Source organism: Lissotriton vulgaris, chromosome 1_1 (assembly GCF_964263255.1).
Source record: "Lissotriton vulgaris chromosome 1_1, aLisVul1.2, whole genome shotgun sequence".
Taxonomy (NCBI): domain Eukaryota; kingdom Metazoa; phylum Chordata; class Amphibia; order Caudata; family Salamandridae; genus Lissotriton; species Lissotriton vulgaris.
In genome coordinates, this window is record NC_141685.1 from 286,711,463 (window position 1) to 286,729,660 (window position 18,198).

The following is an 18,198-nucleotide window of genomic DNA, read 5'->3' on the forward strand; positions in this document are numbered from 1 at the left end:
ATATTCCGAGGCCAATTGATGTTCGAAAGAAGGGGATGGAGAAGAATGCTGTGCTTGGCGTAAGTAACAGCGATAGACATGCCATATGTCCTTGGGTCGTGAGGACGGAGGTTGGAGCGTGGCATATATTTCAGTCTGCATATCGCAGTACGACCTGCTGCACATTCATGCTGCTTTATTGGGCATTGCCTGGTTCCCCAATGTATTGCTATTTCCCTCTTCGCCAGTAGCAGTGCTATGGCGACAAACCTACGGTGGCACCGCTTAATGTTGCTGACCATCCCTAACAGCGCTCATTTCGGAGAAGGAAGGAGTGGCATGGCAATTTTGTCAAAGACCGCCTGGAATATATCTATCCAGTATGCAGTTATCCGGCGGCATGTCCAGGTCATGTGAGCAAAGTCGGCATTTGGGGCAATTGGATGGCTTAGTAGGGTCATAATTGGTCATTTGACTTGGAGTTATGTATACCCTGTGTATAAATTTAAAATGGTGGAGTTAATGTCTGTGGTTGGGGATACCCTTTGTATTTGATCAAGGCAGTAAGTCCACTCCTTGTCGGTCAATGAGAACCCCACGTCCTCCTCCCATTGCCGCCTCTCTCCCCTGCCTCGGACCTGCTTGAGCGCCATGCACGCCCGGTACAGCTTTGTAACTAAGTGTGTTCCGTCCTTATGAGTAGTGTAAGTGGTTTGAATTCCGATGGAAAGGAAGAAACAGCCGAACGGAGTGCCCCCAGTAATCTGGTTGCTATGAATTTATCCATGTACGTCAGTTTAGAACCCGCGGATATGTCTGTCATGGTGAGTGCCTGACCATCTGGGAACAATAAAGAGAGGGTGCACAATTCCAATTTGGTAAGAGTAACCTGTACCACTTTCTCAGATGTTATTGGTATATATGGGTTGTTCTGTGTTGGAATAGCAGGGGAGTTTAGGGGGCCAGAGCCCAACGTTCGGTTGAGTTTGCGCCAAGCCCAGCACGCAGTAGATAGGAGTTGGATGTAGTGGGGATTGAATCAATCAATCAATCATATCATTTGTATAGCGCGCTACTCACCCGGAAGGGTCTCAAGGCGCTTGGGGGAGGGGGCCGCTACTGCTCAAACAGCCAGGTCTTGAGTTGTCTCCTGAAGGCGAGGTGGTCCTGGGTCAGCCGAAGGTGGATGGGGAGGGAGTTCCATGTCTTGGCTGCCAGGTAGGAGAAGGATCTGCCTCCGGCGGTGGCTCTTCGGATGCGTGGTACGGCGGCGAGGGCGAGGCTAGCGGACCGTAGCTGGCGGGTGGGCGAGTGGTATACCCTGTGGGAATAAAGCCTCTAATGGCATGGGGCAGCCAAATCCTGTTCAGGTTTAGTGTACGGTATACTGGCACCGGGGTGAAACCAATGATGGGCAAATTGAGTCTGCACCACCAAATAATAGAGGCGAGGATCCGGGACTGCAAACCCTCCCCGGTTGTCTAGGAGTGTCAAGGTGTCCCAAGCAATTTGTGGCCTGTGTCCTGCCCAAACTAGTCGAGTTAGTAGGCCCCTTAATTGAGAAAAAAATAATTGTGAGTGGGATAGGTACATTAACAAATAGGTACAAAAAACATGGTAGTACTTACATTTTAATGAGGGCGATGCATCCAGACATGGATATAGGTATTTGGATCCATCTTTCAAACTGAGATGTAAGTTGTTCGACCGCTGGCCCGTATTTAAGGCGTATTACCTGTTCCTTATTTCTGTGCAAGTGTATGCCTAGGTACTTGGTGGTATCGCTTGCTCATCGGAGGTGGCGGCATTAGTAATTGAGAACATCTCAGATTTGCCCCAGTTTATTTAAAGCCCAGACATTTCCCCGATGCGCTCTATCTCATCAATTAGTGGCTGTAAATGAGTGTTGGGATGTCTAACAAAAAGCAGGATGTCATTAGTGTATATAGACATCAGTAGGGGCCCGATTGGAACTGTAGGCCTCGGAATGTATGTTTTTCTTGCAGGTGCCAACCCAAGGGGTCCATGGCCACCATGAAAAAGCAAGGGAGATAAAAGGCATCCCTGGCGGGTGCCGCGCGAGATCAGAATTGAAGGAGACAGAGAGCCATTTACTCGAAGCCACCCTGTAGGTGAGGCATAGAGCAGCGCATCAAGGCAAGGAAGTTGTCTGGGAAGCCCAGTTTACGAAGCCTGGCAGCAAGGAATGGCCACTCTAGAGAATCGAAAGCTTTTTTCCGTGCCCATGAGGGCGATTGCGGCAAAAACACTTGGCTCTATCTGATTGATGACTGAGAAGACAGTTCAGAGGTTTAGGGCAGTGGACATATGTGGAATAAAGCCAGACTGCACAGGTGAAAGCATTTGATCCAGGAGCAACGACAACCTGGTGGAGAGCATTTTGGCCAGGATTTTGTTGTCAAAGTTTATTGAAGAAATAGGGCAATATGAGGCACAGTTGGTTGGTTCCTTACCCAGTTTTAATAGTAGGGAGATAGCCGCCCCCTCATCGAGGGGGGAAATATTCTATCCTCACGGGCCTCCGCGTAGACCTCGAGTAGCTGTGGTGCCAGGATATCTTTTAGAATATCCCAGACAGTCCGTCGAGGCCTGAGCCTTTGCGCCGGACAGCGCATCTATTGCAAGTGTGACTTCTTCGACAGTGAAGGGTTCGCCCAGAAATTCAGCCTGCCCTCTAGTGAGCCACACCATTGGAACCTCTTCCAAATAGGCTAAATGTTGTGTGAAGTCCTTAGAGAGTTTGGTTGAGTATAGGGTCCGATAGTATGCAACTAGTTCCGCTATTATTTCTGTATCATCTGTGGCTACAGAGTTGTCAGAACGCATTATCGCTACTATTTGTCCGGCTCCCCTGGGGTGCTGCACCAGATGTGTCAGAGTTCTACCTGGGTGTTCCCCCTCCCCATAGTGACGTCCTGTGTGATGTTTGACCAGCAATGTCGCCTCCCAATCTGCATGCTCATTAAATTCCAAAATAAGGGAGCTACGTTTGTTCAAGATGTTTGGTGTGGGCGGTGTCAAATCCAGCAGAGCGAGCTCAATTTTGACTCAGGCCAGGCTCCCAAGGATCGAGCTCAAGACTTGTGCCTGTTTAGATATACAGATGCCCCGGATATATGCTTTGAAGGCGTCCCAAAGTGTTGCATATTTGGACACCTAGCCAGTGTTCAGGGTAAAATATTTAGTAATGGCGTCTTGCAACTCGGAATGAAACACAGCATCCAACAGGGCTGTAGCAGGGAAGGCCCATCTGTGCTCCCATCCAGTCGGATGTGGGATAGTTAAATGGAAGATCACCGGCGCATGGTCCGACAGTGTACGCAGTAGCGTGTTGACGCCCCTAGTCCACTGGCATCCCCGCACGTCCGAGAGCCAGTAGTCTATACGCGTCTGAGTGGAATGCGGTGCTGAATGAAAGGTGTATCCGGGAGGTGTGTGCGTCAGAGGTTGCACAGGTCCAGGGAGTGTATCAGGTCCTGCATCACTTGATGGGCATGGGGTTTAGTGATTGAAAGCGGATTCGAAGAGTCATATCTGGGATCGAGCCAGATGTTCAGGTCCCCTCCAAGGAAGATTGCGTCATAGTCGTATTGATTAAGCATAGTGTGAAAGTCCCCCTAAAAAATTGGGTCGTCTGTGTTGGGCGCGTAAATATTGAGAAAGAGAACCATCCTGCCTAGCAATGTCCCCACCACTAACAAGTATCTCCCCTGTGGGTCAGATTTAGTGTCCTTGTGGGTGAGAGGAAGGGTGTGATGAATAACGAGGCAGACCCCTCGCGAATAGGTACTGTAACTGGCGAAGAACCTATGGGGTCCCCAGGAGGACACAAATAGGGGGCCCCCTGTACTGAGAGGTGAGTTTCCTGCAAGAATGCTATTTTGACATTATGCCTCCGGAGGTATGCTAGCACCAGTTTACATTTTCTGGGGTTATTGAGCCCTCTCACATTCCAGGTGATGAGTTTTATATCCATAGCAGGGTCCACACCCATAACCCCAGATAAGAAAGTATGTATGCGCATTGCCAGTGCACAACGGCCTCTGTAAAAGTCGTGGAGGGGGGATTACAAGGGGACAACCATAGAGGGAAAATCAAAATTTGACAATACAATAACACAATCATCAACACCCTGAACAGAAACATCAGATCCTATTGCCTCTCACACCTGGGCTCAGGGGCCCTGTGAATAGACTCCCTCCCCAATTATCCCACAACAGGGCGAAAAAGAAAAAAAAACAAGAAGAAACTAATCGGAATCGTCCGGAAGAGGTGGGCAACGCCTCGGATGTCTGATGCCCATAAACCAAACTACTTAGTCTGCAGATTAGAAATATAGAAACACGTATAACTTAGGAAACTGCCACATTTCCCTTTTCAAGGTCAGTGTCTCTTTAGAACAGCTTGAAGGAGGAGTAACCACAGAGGCACGGGCCCTCAGTCCGCAGTAAAGAGCTTGGCGCTCATGGCCAGCTGTCTGTCAAGGCGTATGTCTCCAGGAATACGGTTATTGTCCACACTACACCAGGACCCGTAGTTAAAACCACCTATCTGGATTAACACCTTGACATATCCAGCACATGAACCATCGTTGTGCTATACCTGCAAGGAGTAGAAAATTGATTGGTAGAATGAATGATGTATGGTACTAGACTAGTTAGAGTAAGGAAGTATTGAGTGTGAATGATATGGTGTGTGTTAAGTATTGGCCGTTACTGGGTAGGACAAATTTCCCTTCTGTTATTGTCTCTATATATATGTTTGTTTTATTTATGATATATATGCACTATTGATATACTAAAAAATATATTTCTATACTCTAAGAAGAAACTTTTTATATCTGTGTGATCAGAAAACTAAAAATAAAAAATATATTTTTCAATATGAACTGTTTAGTCTATTTGATTTGACCATGTGATTGTGATGTTCAGTGTCAATCCCTAGGTTAATCACCCCTCTATGTATATCTCTTGGACCCTCTAACTAGGGCCTTTATATCTTGAGGCAGGGTACTCTCCTTTTCTATTCAATGTCAGGGGGAGAGTGTCCGGAGGATTGCGCTGAGCTCCTACGGATTGCACTCTGGTGCTGCTTGCAGAAGGCCAGGGCGTCAGTGGCGTTCTCAAGAAAACTTCGGTTTATCACCCACCATCACCCGCAGCTTGACCGGATATAGCATAGCATATTTCAGGCACTTTGTACGGACCTGGCGCTTCGCATCCAGGAATTGTCGCCGGGCCTCCAGGACTGCAATGGTATGTTCAGGATAAAAAGAAAGTATAGAACCCTGGTATTGTACTGGTGTATTTTCCTGGGCCAAGAGAGAATTTTGTACCGGTCCATGTAATTGAGCAGGCAGGCAGTGATGGGCCATGGGGGGGTCCCTTCAGGAGGCCTCGGGCCAAAGGAGCAGTGTGCCCCTACCACCACAAAGTTTGTGGAGAGGTTTTCTGCACCAAACAGTTAACTCAGCATGGACTCCACAAATGGTTCCAGATGCCTGATGTTTGTAGCTTCCGCCAGACCCATTATGCGAATGTTGTTTCTCCGTGACCTAGCCTCCAGGTACTCGTTCTTAATAGCCACAGTTTTGAGCAGGCGCTCAACGCTCTTCAACTGACGTGTCGTGTCCTTGGTCTGGTCCTCCTGGGTGGAGATAAGCTTCAGCTTCATCAAGCTTAGTACTGTGTCCCTCTAGGCGCTCCCCTATCCTATCCAGTCTAGTGGTTAGTGAGTTGAATCTCTAGTCTATTGTGCAGAACCCCTCACGTAGCTCTGCCATTATGGCTGCGGCACCGTCCATGGTTTGTGGATGCTCCTCATGCTCCAACCCGTCCCCTTTCTCAAGCTTGTGGTCGGATCGGCCAGAGGTGCCCTGCCTATCGAAGGTTATTTTACATTGCTTAGGGTCCATTGCAGCGCATGGAAGCAAGCTGTATCGGGCCCTATATGGGTTGCAATGTGCGATCGCCAGCAACACCCCCAATGGTAACCCAGCAACAAGATGTCCAGGGATATGACTTTCAGGTGGAGCTATTAGGGCCAGGGCGCAAGGTCCCAGAGTTGACAAAGGTCATTCTGAGCTACGCATAGAGGTGAGGCACTAGATGGAAACCCCATAGATCTCAGTTCCAGGATCCCTGCGGGGGGATAGTACCCTGTCGGGCACTCCTGGTGCGCTGTTGACCGAACTAGGCAGCACCAAAGACCACGCCGCTGTGCAGGACCATCTACTAGTTGAATGAGGATTCCAGTGGTGATCCTGCCTGTATGTTCCTGCAAAATGCTGGGTCAGGCCCTCTCAGGTATGGACGGGGAGAGTCGCACCCCAATGTTCAGCACGGTAGAGGCGGTGTTGTAGAGATTCCCACCCAGAAATAGGGTCTTCAATTTGGGGTGGTAAGGCTGGTGTAGATTGCCTTCCTGGTAGCCCCTCACACGTGGAGTCTGATTCCTGCTGATATGTGTGCGGGGGAGAATTTCCCTCATAGGCCTTGCATCGCTGTGGAGGCAGGAGGCCTACACCCGCTCCGACACCTAGGTGTGGTGGTGGTGCCAGGCCGAGCGGGCCCGCCCACCGGGCCCAGAAGCATAGGGCTGTGCTGTCCCGGTCGTGGCTGTCCTCAAAGAAGTGAGTGATCAGCCCGGTCTCGCTGAGGCTTGATGCAGTGCAGAGGGGTGGAGGGAAATGGTAAAGGACCCCTAGCAGTAAACAGATGGAGCCTCCGGTGGTGATCTCATGAGTTGGGACCTGTCTTGCCGCACTCACCAGGCTTCCAGTGTTGGTCGCCGCGCTCCCAGCCAGTCGGTACCTTCCGCCAGGATGTTCCCCCTCTGCCAGTTGAGCAGGACTCCTCGAAAGGGCAGGGGACCCGGCAGAGTTCGGCTGCACCGGCATCAGGCACGCCCGTGGACACTGTCACCACGGGGCCTCCAAGGTGAGCCGGGTCTCCACTCTGCTCCGCCTGCTGACGCCACTCAGGGGCGGGGCTGCAGGGTAGCCCGTGTGGAATTTTTGGGCTCAGGGTCGGTCACCCGAGAGTCGCTGAGGGTTTCTGCTGCAGTTTCGGTGTGAAGCGCTAATTAATCATGTCGGTTCCACCGTGATTTGGGCAACGGGCGCCGGAGCTTAAGTGCTGGGCGGCCATCTTAGTCGACAGCTTGGCCACGCCCCAACCTTAACTGATCTTTAAGGGTTTTTGCAATTCATTTGAACGGTTACCACTCATTACCTCACAGATTTTCTTTTGTCCTGATGGTTGTTAGCTGCTGCTGAAGATGGCGGTGATCGAGTGATTATGATACTTTATATAGAGAATCCTTTCATGACACGTGAAGGCCAACTCAAGCCGTTGGCTCTTTCCAAGGTATACAGTAAAGTTATTGTAATGTGATCGATCACTCATGTATGACCTGTCCGTGCATCCAGCTGGTTCTTCACAAATATTTGTGGCTATGCATTTTTTCAAAGATTGTGATCGTCCATTGATATTTGCATAATGAGCCCAAGTGCCCTGGACAGCTGGACGAAAGTGCAAACCAGGAAGAGGTATCAAGGCGTTGCATGTCTCATTACTAAACCTGGGGCACTTTCATTCAGCTGCTTTTCTGTTTTTTGTTGGGTAAGTTCACAACAGGGGTTCCACTGAATAATGGAACTTTTGGACCCCTTCAGAACTTTGCTACCTCATTGACCATTCGGATCCAAATTGTAAAAAAAAAGAACGAGGGCAATTTAATTAACCATTTCTTTGTGAAAAGTTTGGTGTAGGTTGGTTACAGGTGACAAAGTTACCTATACGCAAACCACACAGGGGGTGTTCTATGGAAATATGTTAACAACAGGGTTAAGAATGGTGGTACACGAGAGGTCTGTTATAATTGTGTTGCTCATAAACGATGAATTTCAGTGTCTTTAAAATTTGTATTATAACGAAAATAGGTATTTTTTTGCTAACAAACAATAGTGTCTTCTGAAAAAAATGAACAACAATTTTTCGCTCATAAAGTATTTACAGTGAATTAGTTTTTTTGTACTTATATACTTTGGCCCACCGTCAAACCAAGGAATCAAGGAGCACACTTGCGCAACCTTGGGCTGTTTACTGAAGGCTGTGGGCACAGTGCCTTTGCTCTACTCTAGCCCATGCCTTAGCACCCACTGTACCAGCACTTTGCCATGTGTGGTGTTTTCTGTGAGCAGGGCCTGCACCCAGGGACAGTGCTTCTAGAAATCCCTTTACAAGCATCTCAGCTGTATGCATGGTAGTCAGGGTGGAGGGTTTGCCAATCAGACAGGTCCTGAGGCAGCTCCTGTGCATGTTGTTGGCAGTAGTCTTTGGATGCTGGGCCTGGCCTTCAGGAATCCCTGCGCCTGGGTCAATGTGCCCTCAGATCATCATGCACACAGCCTCGGCCATGTGCAGTGTGCTATGGGTGTGGAGCAAGACCTATACCCTGTGCTCAGGCAATACACCTGCAGAACCCGCTTTGCACGTTTGCCTATGCTTATTGCTTTGGGAGCACACTACTACACACTCTTGCTCCTCATGGATTCTCTGCCCTAAAACACAATTGAAGTTGCGCTGAACCTAGGCTACTACTTTTCATATCGCTTTTCCAGTTCCTAAATAATATCAGATTTGTCGATGGTATCTTGGGCATTACCTCAGTAGAGATGTTGAAATTAATAGAACAAAAAACCTCAATTTATGGGACGATGGGCACGTGGGATCTGGATTTTTTCCTGAGGAGCGGCAATCCTTCCTATCAGGATTTGAACCTGTGGTTTGAAACGCATAAACAGAACTCTGGAGCCTTTTCTTTACACATTGAGCTATCGTACTGGACTCACTGGGCCTTAAACCTGCGATGCAGCCAGTTCTGCAAGGCTCTGCATTTCTAACTTTGTGTCAGTGGAGACCAGAGCTTGCCTGAGCTCCCTTTTCAGGTCATAGCCTATCAGACAGCTCAGCTGTATGGTTGTGAAAAGATATCTTGTGGCCATTCTGAAAGCTTCCCTGGTAATGCATTCTGCCCATTGCTTACCATTGGCTTTGCAGATTGTAACTCACATTTTCTCGCTTCTAGTGGCGGGCTTTATTTTTTTTAGGCTGTCCAGCATATCTTTGTCGCACCTGTGTAGCGAACCTTGTTCACCATCACTTCTTGTATTCTTTCAAGAGTCCTCGATTCTGTGAACAGGCCTTTCAAATGTAGGTTCTTATCTTATAACATTTGCTGTGCATTCAAAGACGTAGGTCAAATGTCCGGCTCTGTCTTCCGAGGGAGTTCTTTTCTTTCTCTGACTTCAAAGTGAGAGGATTTATATGAAAATCTTGTTGGACACTTGGAAAGAAATGTTTTTTTCTAGCACACCAAAAAATGTAAATGTCTGTAAAGGAACTGTGTATTCAGAATATATGAGAGTTATGAAAACACAAATGAAGCACATAATTTTTTTGCAGTCTGGAAGTGTGGTGGAAACCAATATTTTAAGACGATCAAAACAAATCTGTACACTAGGTAATGTCAATTCCACACATTATCTTTTGGGTGGTTTATAGTTTTATCAGTAAAACTGTATGTGCAAATGTAATGGTTATTTCAATTGAAAATGTGTTGTCTGTAATGGCAGCACACTACCAAACCATGCATACTCCACACTACACCACTCCCCTCTATGTTGGACTTGGGCCTTTTTTGCAGGTTCACCCCCAGACTTTTTGCCTTTAGCCTCTGGCATGGTGGTAGGGATTTTAGGCCTCTACACACTTTAGCACTGTTGCCCAGTGTAAAGTGTGTGCGCACTTTGAGTGCGTGTGCTGGGAGTGGCCTGCCCTCCCATAGGAATGCATAGGGGATATGTGTGTCCATGGTAGTTCCTGATATGTGGGGAGTGCAGGGTTGAGTTTGGTATGTGCGAACTCGTGAGGATGAATGCTGCGCGATGGTGTGTGCAGATTTATTGTGTCTAGTGGAGAAGTGCCACTTTTAGAAGTTGGCATTTCTGTGTGCTGTGAGATGTGAATTGCCTGTCTGGCTTGTGAGTGACAGGGGCTGGCTGGTGTGGTTGGCTCCAGGAGCCAGGATGAGCCAGCCCGGTGGTGAATAGGGAGATCTGCATGTAGATGGAAGGGAGGAGTTGCACCTGGGACCTGAATAGGGCTGTGCCTTCCCTCCACAATGCTGGCTCTACCCCATGTGGTGTGTCTGATGTCCCTGGCCTGTCTTGTGAATAGAAAGGGGACACAATTGAGTCCAACTGGGGTCTACCGCCATTGAGAGGGCATGTTAAATGTGGACAATGTATTGTGTGTGATCTAACACTTGAGGGGCGCACTTTCAGTCACAATAATGTCACAATCCACATGAAAGACTTCACTAACTGCAATAGTTGCAATGTAATTTATGCGGTTTTATGCCCCTGCCCTCGGATGTATGTTGGGCAAACGACGCAAAAAGTAAAGACAAGGATAAGCCAACATCGGAGTCGCATAAGATGTGGGACTCCCAATGCCCCTCTGGTGGACCATTATGCCAACAAGAAACATACGGCAGATGACCTGAAATGGACCATCCTGAAGTCAGTCAAACTGCCACAGAGAGGTGGTAACCTGCAACAACTCCTAAACCGGGAAGAATTGAAATCCATCATACAATTCAACACCATTCATACAGGTCTTAATCGGAGTGAGGACTGGACGACACTACTCTGATTGGACTAAATAACTTTACCCCGGAAAGAGAGGTGGTTCTATGAACAAGTCGTTAAACTGGACTCTATAAGATGGGTTCCCCACATGAATGCAAGTTACGTAAAAAGAACTAAGAAGCTGTTAAAGACAAAACAGAAATGGACACTTGGGGCCAAATAAAATATTAATATGGTTCATTATGTCACTAAGTCACCTTTCACTGTCATGAGCATACTGTCACTGTCAATATGTTCATGCACCCTCACACCCATATGATCACCTTGGTTAATGGCACAATAGAATGGGATTTCTTTCACTTTCATACCCGTTCGAAGATGGCCGCTATCGCTGCTCAACCCATCACTGGGTTCTCACCTTCCTAAGATGGCGCCCATAGTGACAACCATGTGATCAGCCAGCCCAATAAAACAACTCCCCCTCCCTACCCACAGCAGGGAACCGGCATCGACCGTGTATCCGCAGCAGAGGCGAGTCGATATCTTGACTTGGTGAGTAGCTTAACTCAGGGAGCTTGCCTTGCTTCGACCCGTTCATGAGCCGCGCATTGACCGGCTCGCTCCCTATTTATTTACTTTATTTCAGCACCGAAGCACCGCATCGTCGGTGGACTGTTTGAACGGCCATTGATGCCGATACTGCATATCCCGTTTCCCGCTCCTTCAATTTTGAAAGGTAGGTCCCTTCACGGCCCGCGGGCAACGCCCTGCACCCTTGATAACTCCTTAACAATACTAAAAAAGGTTTTCCTCTTCATTATTTTCAGTGCGGATTTACACGCAAACAAAAACGGGAAACGAGCTGTACGTTTATTATAACATTCTCAACTGGATCCCATTAAGGACCTCCCTCACATTCTTTGTTCCCATGGTATGTTAATCCTTACCTTACCATGTACCCCTCTGTAAGTTAAAGTTGTTTAAAATGGTCTTAATAATGTGGGCTCATAACTCAGGGGTCCGTCATTTCTTTTAAGGTCCCAGCCTGGCGCCGGTAACCACCGCGCTTGATACCCAGAAGTGCAGGAAACCTCACATGAGAGGCTTCTTACCTCGAAAACAGAGGTATGAATCAAATTGATTATCCTTCCCAAATCGGCCCCAACAGCAAATAGAGTTTTATAGTGCCTGACCCGTCCGTAAACAGAGAATTATTACCACTCTCAAACTCAATAAGTCCCATTTAGAGCCATCGCCACTGCACAGTCAAAACCCCCGTTTTTCACCGCCACGCCTTGTGAACAACTAAGTCAGTCACTGTCACTGCACAGCCCTTTTCGCAGTTTGTCACGCATGCCACTGCGTTTCCGATCAATGTTATAATAATGTTTGTATGTTTTAGTATATGGCACAATCACCCTGCACCAATTCACACACTACGAATACGGATGTGTTGCAAAGTTGATAGACATGGAAACTACTCCTTAGTGTTATTCTTAAAACCCTTTATTCTTTTTGTTTCTCCTAAACAGGCTTTTTTACTTTCAGGCATGTCTTGTGTATCTCTAAGTCCTGATGATGATCCCATGTAATTAATTGAGCAATAGGGATCGAAACGTCGACACCCACGAGTGGGGTTACACTCACAATATTGTTTATGAAATTGTGTATGCTCCATTCCAGGCGATACTGTCAGTACTCTTTAATTTCTTTACAGTACCCTGCTTTGCTCTCTTCCTTTGCCTGAAAAGCACCCCTTTCACTCTACTCTTATTCTTCCTTTTCCTTTTTAGTACGGCACAGGCTTGTGTCACGCTATTGTTCTACATTGTATATTTGACATTGTTTGTTGGAAATAAATTCCTTACCCGGCTGGGTTAGGAAACCGCAGTGTATAGTATTCCATTGTGTTCCTATACTTTATTGTATTGATTCTAAATGAGCTAAGTACCTTTGTTTTCTATAACATAGAAAGGGGAGCTGAGCAAAACAAAGTGCTCCAGAACCAGTTGTATCTGGTTCTCCCCTTGCCTGCACCTTTGAGAACAAAGGATTTAGCTGTATAAAAGGAGGGGCTGTGACCCCATGAAAAGGTTCTTGTTTGCGGACTTGAATCTACCAGGGGCGTGCTGCTGCTGGGGCCCAGGGGAGGGCTTGCCACCCTGGACTCTGCCCTGCCCCTGGATGCCTTAGAGACTTTATTTCCTTGGGGCCCTCCTGCTTTGCCCCAGGATCCCCTTTTTATCTTTGAGGACCTTTTGCCTGTCCCAGCGCATTGCAAGCGCTTTATCTTAATTGACCTCCTCAGCGCTGTGCTGCAATGCTTCCCAGAAGGAATCCCAGCGTGGGGATTCCCTCCCTTTCAGAGACAGAGAGGAGCGGGTTCCCACCCTGCATTGTGGTGCCCTTTTATGGGTGCCCACCCCGCTGCTGCTTTTGTTTCTAATGACAGGAGCCCACCCTGCGTTTGCCCTTTTTAATCTATTGTGTGGGTGCCCACCCCATGACTTAGTTAGCATTTTCATGCGTGGGTTCCTACCCCGCTTATTTAATTATTTATCTGTGCGGGTGCCCACCCCGAGACTTTGCCTGAAGTTCAATGAGAGCGGGTGCCCACCGTCGCACCCCGAGAAAAGTGATGCTGTTTCCAGGCCGCTGCCTAACCCGACCGGAAAATAGAGGAGGTAGGCGGGGCCAGTGCCTAAGGCACGTCCGGAGCCTCGCGGGCTCCCATTTGAAGTCCCAGTCCCAGGAGAGAGGGGACCGGGTGAGGCATGGCGCATAGCTAAGGCGGTGCTCCCTTAAGTGAAGGAGAGCCCACTGGCACCACCGGGAGTTGCATACAAGCGTAGGGGGCTTGAGGCACATTGCCGGTGCCTGCCCCCGCCGCACGAATGAGAGAAGCCGAGACCAGAGCCTGAAAGGAACCAAGCGAGTCTCCATAGCCCGGTGAGTGAGGCTCTATGTTGTTGGTGCCTTCGAGGCAGAGGGACAGTGGTTTCTTTCGAGCGGCCCCGTCTTGCAGCGGGCCACTCCAACAGGGGGGTATGTTTGATTCCTGGGTTCCTGCATGGGCCTAAGTTGTTTCTTGAGCCTATATGGCTCCAACGTGGGTTCGGCCTATCTTTCAATAGGAAGGCCACACCACTCCGAGTAATCACAATGTAATGCGTAGATAAATCTAAATAAAATGGTATGGGGATGTCGAGATGATCGCCTCCTGACGTAAAGGCGCAGCGATGTATGAACTCAGAAAACCTAACGCAGTGTGAAGTGAATCTCAAATCCTCCCAACACGCAGCAGCGTGTTAAATAATGTTATTCAACAAAGTCTCCCGTATTATCTTCATTTTTCCACAGACATTTCCCCCGACGGAGAGCTCCAGCTCGAAATGCATAGGGAATGCATTTATGAATGATATGCACACATTGAACTGCCTAAGTATTGCAATGATGCAGCAACTTCATGTTTGAGATTTCATCGTTCATTTTAGTTGTTTTTCAAACTTTGAAGAGTGGTTTAAAATAAACCATTGACTTTGATAAAGCATCACTAAAGACTTTGTTGAATAACATTATTTAACACGCTGCTGCGTGTTGGGAGGATTCAAGATTCATTACACACTGTGTGAGATTTTCTGAGTTCGCCCTATCTTTGCCTGCACAGCACTTAGTGCCAGCTGCTACGTTTAGGCCCTTCAGTGAAGACTCCCAGTTGCCCGGGATGTAGTAAAGAACTCCTTTACGCAAATAATGAGCCCCAAGCCCATGCAAAGCTTTAACCCCTTCGATGCTCATGACGAGCTCAGCTCGTCATGAGCACACCCGTTTCCATTGACCTTCAGCACAGGAGATGAATATTTGCAGCATCCATGTGGTTAAAAGCAAGGGTTAGAGCTTTAAAGAGAATCCTGCACCGGACCAGGAGCCAGTGCAGATTCCTCAAATGAGGAGAAATCCGTTCTCTGGCTCCTAGCTTCAGGACGCAGAATTCTGCACAACCTGCAATCTATGCAGTAAACCCTCAGGTATGCCAAGATACAAAACATTCACATAATCCAAACGAGAGGTAATAAGGGCCTGCACCGCCGTCTTTCTATATACGTTGGCAAGAGATAGAGAAATTTCTGAATCATTTTCAATAAGCCGAAACAAGTACCCGTCACCGCCTGGACTTGGGTTTTAATAGATAGTCTGTCATCCATTTTCACCCCCAGATTTTTGACCACATTGACAGCCATCAAAGATGGTGACATTGGGGGGAGGAGCTTCGCTGGCAACCAAGATGGCCGCGTAAGCTCGGAGCTCCGTGGACCGTCCGACCCGCCGCAAATATCCTGCTCGAAATCCTGATCCACGTTGGTGGAACCTTATTGCTGGTGGTCTGCTGAGACTGGGGCTGCCTTCCGCCTCCAAATCGGTGGTTCCAGAGCTGAGATACGTCGAGCTGAACTCCGCGCCGGGACGTTGTCGTTGTCCCTCCGGACTTCGCCACTTCGCACGCCTGGAAGGCGTAGCGGCTGCCTGCTGTCCCCACCGGCGGAGTGATAGTGTCTCCAGTTCGTGCTCTCTACATTTGGTCTTGCTTTCGGCCCTACTTGCCCGTTGGCTGCGGACCCGAGCTTGGGTGGCGCCTCGCCTTTGTTCTCTGCGTACCCATCATGGCGGGCAGAGGTGACTCGGACAGGACATCGAACAAAGGCGGCCGAGGCAAGTCGCAGACGCAACTGAACCGCATTGAGCGCTATGTCAATTTAAAGTCACCGCCTGCAGCGGGGGCCACGACTAAGGGCCCTCCTTCATCGAGCTCGCCTGAGGGATCGGATCCTACCCTTAGCGACATCATGGGTGCCATCACGAGTTTTCGGGCCGACATGCAACAACAGCATGAGACTCTGAATCACAAGGTAGACTCGATGGCTGTTGACATCACTCTTATACGGGCCGACTTGGGCAAGACCAACGAGCGTGTGAAGGCACTGGACATTAAGACCTCCAGCCTAACCTCTGATGTATCTGAGCTGCAAACCGAGGTCCGCAACCTGCGGATGACAACGGACCTTTTCTCGAGGCGACTGGAGGATTTTGAGGGGCGAGCCAGGCGGCAGAACGTCCGCATAGTTGGCGTACCGGAGGGTTCCGAGGAGGCTGCTACGGACCTGTTTGTGGAGGAATTGATCCAAACTCATCTAGCACCCACTGGACTGAGTAACTTTTTCTCGGTGGAACGTGCCCACCGGGTGCCGGGTGGCCCGCCGAAGTCAGGAGTGGCGCCGCGACCTATTGTGGCGCACCTCCTCAACTTTAGAGATCGGGACGTTGTCCTACAAGCTTCCAGATCGCATGGGCCACTCCACTACCAAAATGCGGAGGTGCATTTCTATCCTGACTTCACCAGGACGGTGCAGCGCCAACGACAGAGCTACGCGGGAGTGAAGAGGCGACTCAGGGAAATGGGTTACAAATATTCGATGATGTTCCCCGCCAAACTTCGCGTCGAACATAAGGGACGAACCCTTTTCTTTGACTTCCCGGACAATGTCAGCGAATGGCTGGACACGGTCTCTCCTCAGCGGGACGAACAAGCGGATCAAGATGGAGGTGCCTCTGGTGGTTTGGGATAGTGACACTGAGTGGTGGACTTGTGGCACCCCCGCCTCGAATGACTGCCGGTGCTGATAGCCGTAATTAGACTTGACTCTCCTGGTGTTCACAGGGTGGGTGGCGGGACGTGTTCACGGTGATTCTTACTCCTCTGGGGTCTTTTCGTAGATTAGTTAATGGGGCGACAGGCACACTGCTGGTTGGGAGGGCTTTTTAGTCTGATGCAGGGGTGCAGGGTGGGGGGTAAGTTGGGACGAGTGTTCTTGTTTGTTTGTTTTTTCTTTCCTTTTTCTACCTGGCAATGGGTCGTGTATTTTGTTGGACCGTATTCGATGTCGGTGTCTCTTGGGTCTGGGTGGGGCGGGCTGCGGGGTGATGGGGGTAAGAAGTTAAGAGTTCTCAGTTGGAACGTTAACGGGTTGGGTGATCGGGTCAAAAGAGGGGTGGTGATACAATTGATTAAACGCCATATGCCTGATATAGTTCTTCTCCAAGAGACACATTTGGTGGGCAACTCGTGTAAAGCTTTGAACCGCAAAGGCTACAAGATGGTGGCCCATTCAGGGTTCTCTTCCGGATCCCGGGGGGCGGGTATCCTGGTGCGCGCGTCCCTTCCCCTGGAGATAGATGTCACTGTGATTGATGACAGGGGGCGTTATGCTGCTGTGGCGGGAAGATGGGAAGGGCGTTCCCTCTTGTTGTTCTCTGTGTATGTCCCCCCGGGGCTGCAGTCCAGTACCTTTCAGGACCTTGGTGGTGCCATTTTGTCTATGCCGGTTGGTCTGTTGATAGTGGGGGGTGACTTTAACTCGGTTTGCTCTGGTTCCCTTGACCGTCAACCGCCTCGTGACCTCCGTAGCTCACAGCTGTGGCTGCCTTCCTTCCTCGAGTCTATGGGCCTGGTGGATGGTTGGCGTCTTCTCCATCCGACGCTCCGTCACTTTTCCTTTCTTTCGGGCGCACACGGGAGTCTCTCCCGTATTGACTATGTCCTTACGCTGGCGGCGCATGCATCGGCCGTGTCTGAGGCCCGCTTCTTAGCGCGGGGCATCTCTGATCACTCTCCCTTGTGGGTCTCCTTTGACTTTGATGTGGCCTTGTCGGGGCGACCGGCGGCGATTAACCCGTGGTATTTTCGCAACTTTCAGACTCGCTCCCTTCTGGCCAAGGCCATTGACCTTTATTTTGCCGAAAACGTGGGTTCGGTCGGCTCGGCCGTTACCTTGTGGGAGGCCTTTAAAACTGTGCTCAGAGGTGAGGCCTTTGCTCTTATCGCAGAGGCTCGGAGGACTAGGGAGGCCGACTTACTGAGTATTGAGGAGGAGCTCCTGAGTCTTGAGTCCCAATTGGGACCCGAGCCGGACCCCTCGGTTCTGCATGCCCTCTCGCTTAAGCAAGCGGAATACCACGACCTTGCAACGAATTCTGCATTGACTCTGGCTAAGGAACAACAGGGCCGTATCTATGATGTAGGCGACAAGGCCGGGAAGTTGCTGGCCTGGTTAGACAGAAAGGAGATGGCCAGCCGAGTGGTTCCTGAGCTTGTGGGTGATGACGGGGTTGTCCTCACGGACCCGAGCGCCATTGTCAACTCCTTTGCTGGCTACTTTCGTGGGGTCTACGCCTCTACCTCGGATCTCTCCGAGGCTGACTCGACGGCCTTCTTGTCGGGTGTGGAACTTCCCCGCCTTTCTGATGAGGAAAGCGCAGACTTAGACAGAGAGATAACCGCTGACGAGATTGCATTGGCGATCCGTTCGCTGCGCACCGGCAAGGCCTCTGGTCCTAATGGCATTCCGGTCGAACTTTATAAGATTCGACCGGATGCGGTATCCCCGCACCTCCGGAAAATGTTCCTTGAGTCATTTGAGAAAGGCCGTCTTCCCCCTGATCAGAGGTTGGCCACGATCGTGGTCATCCATAAGGAGGGTAAACCGCGG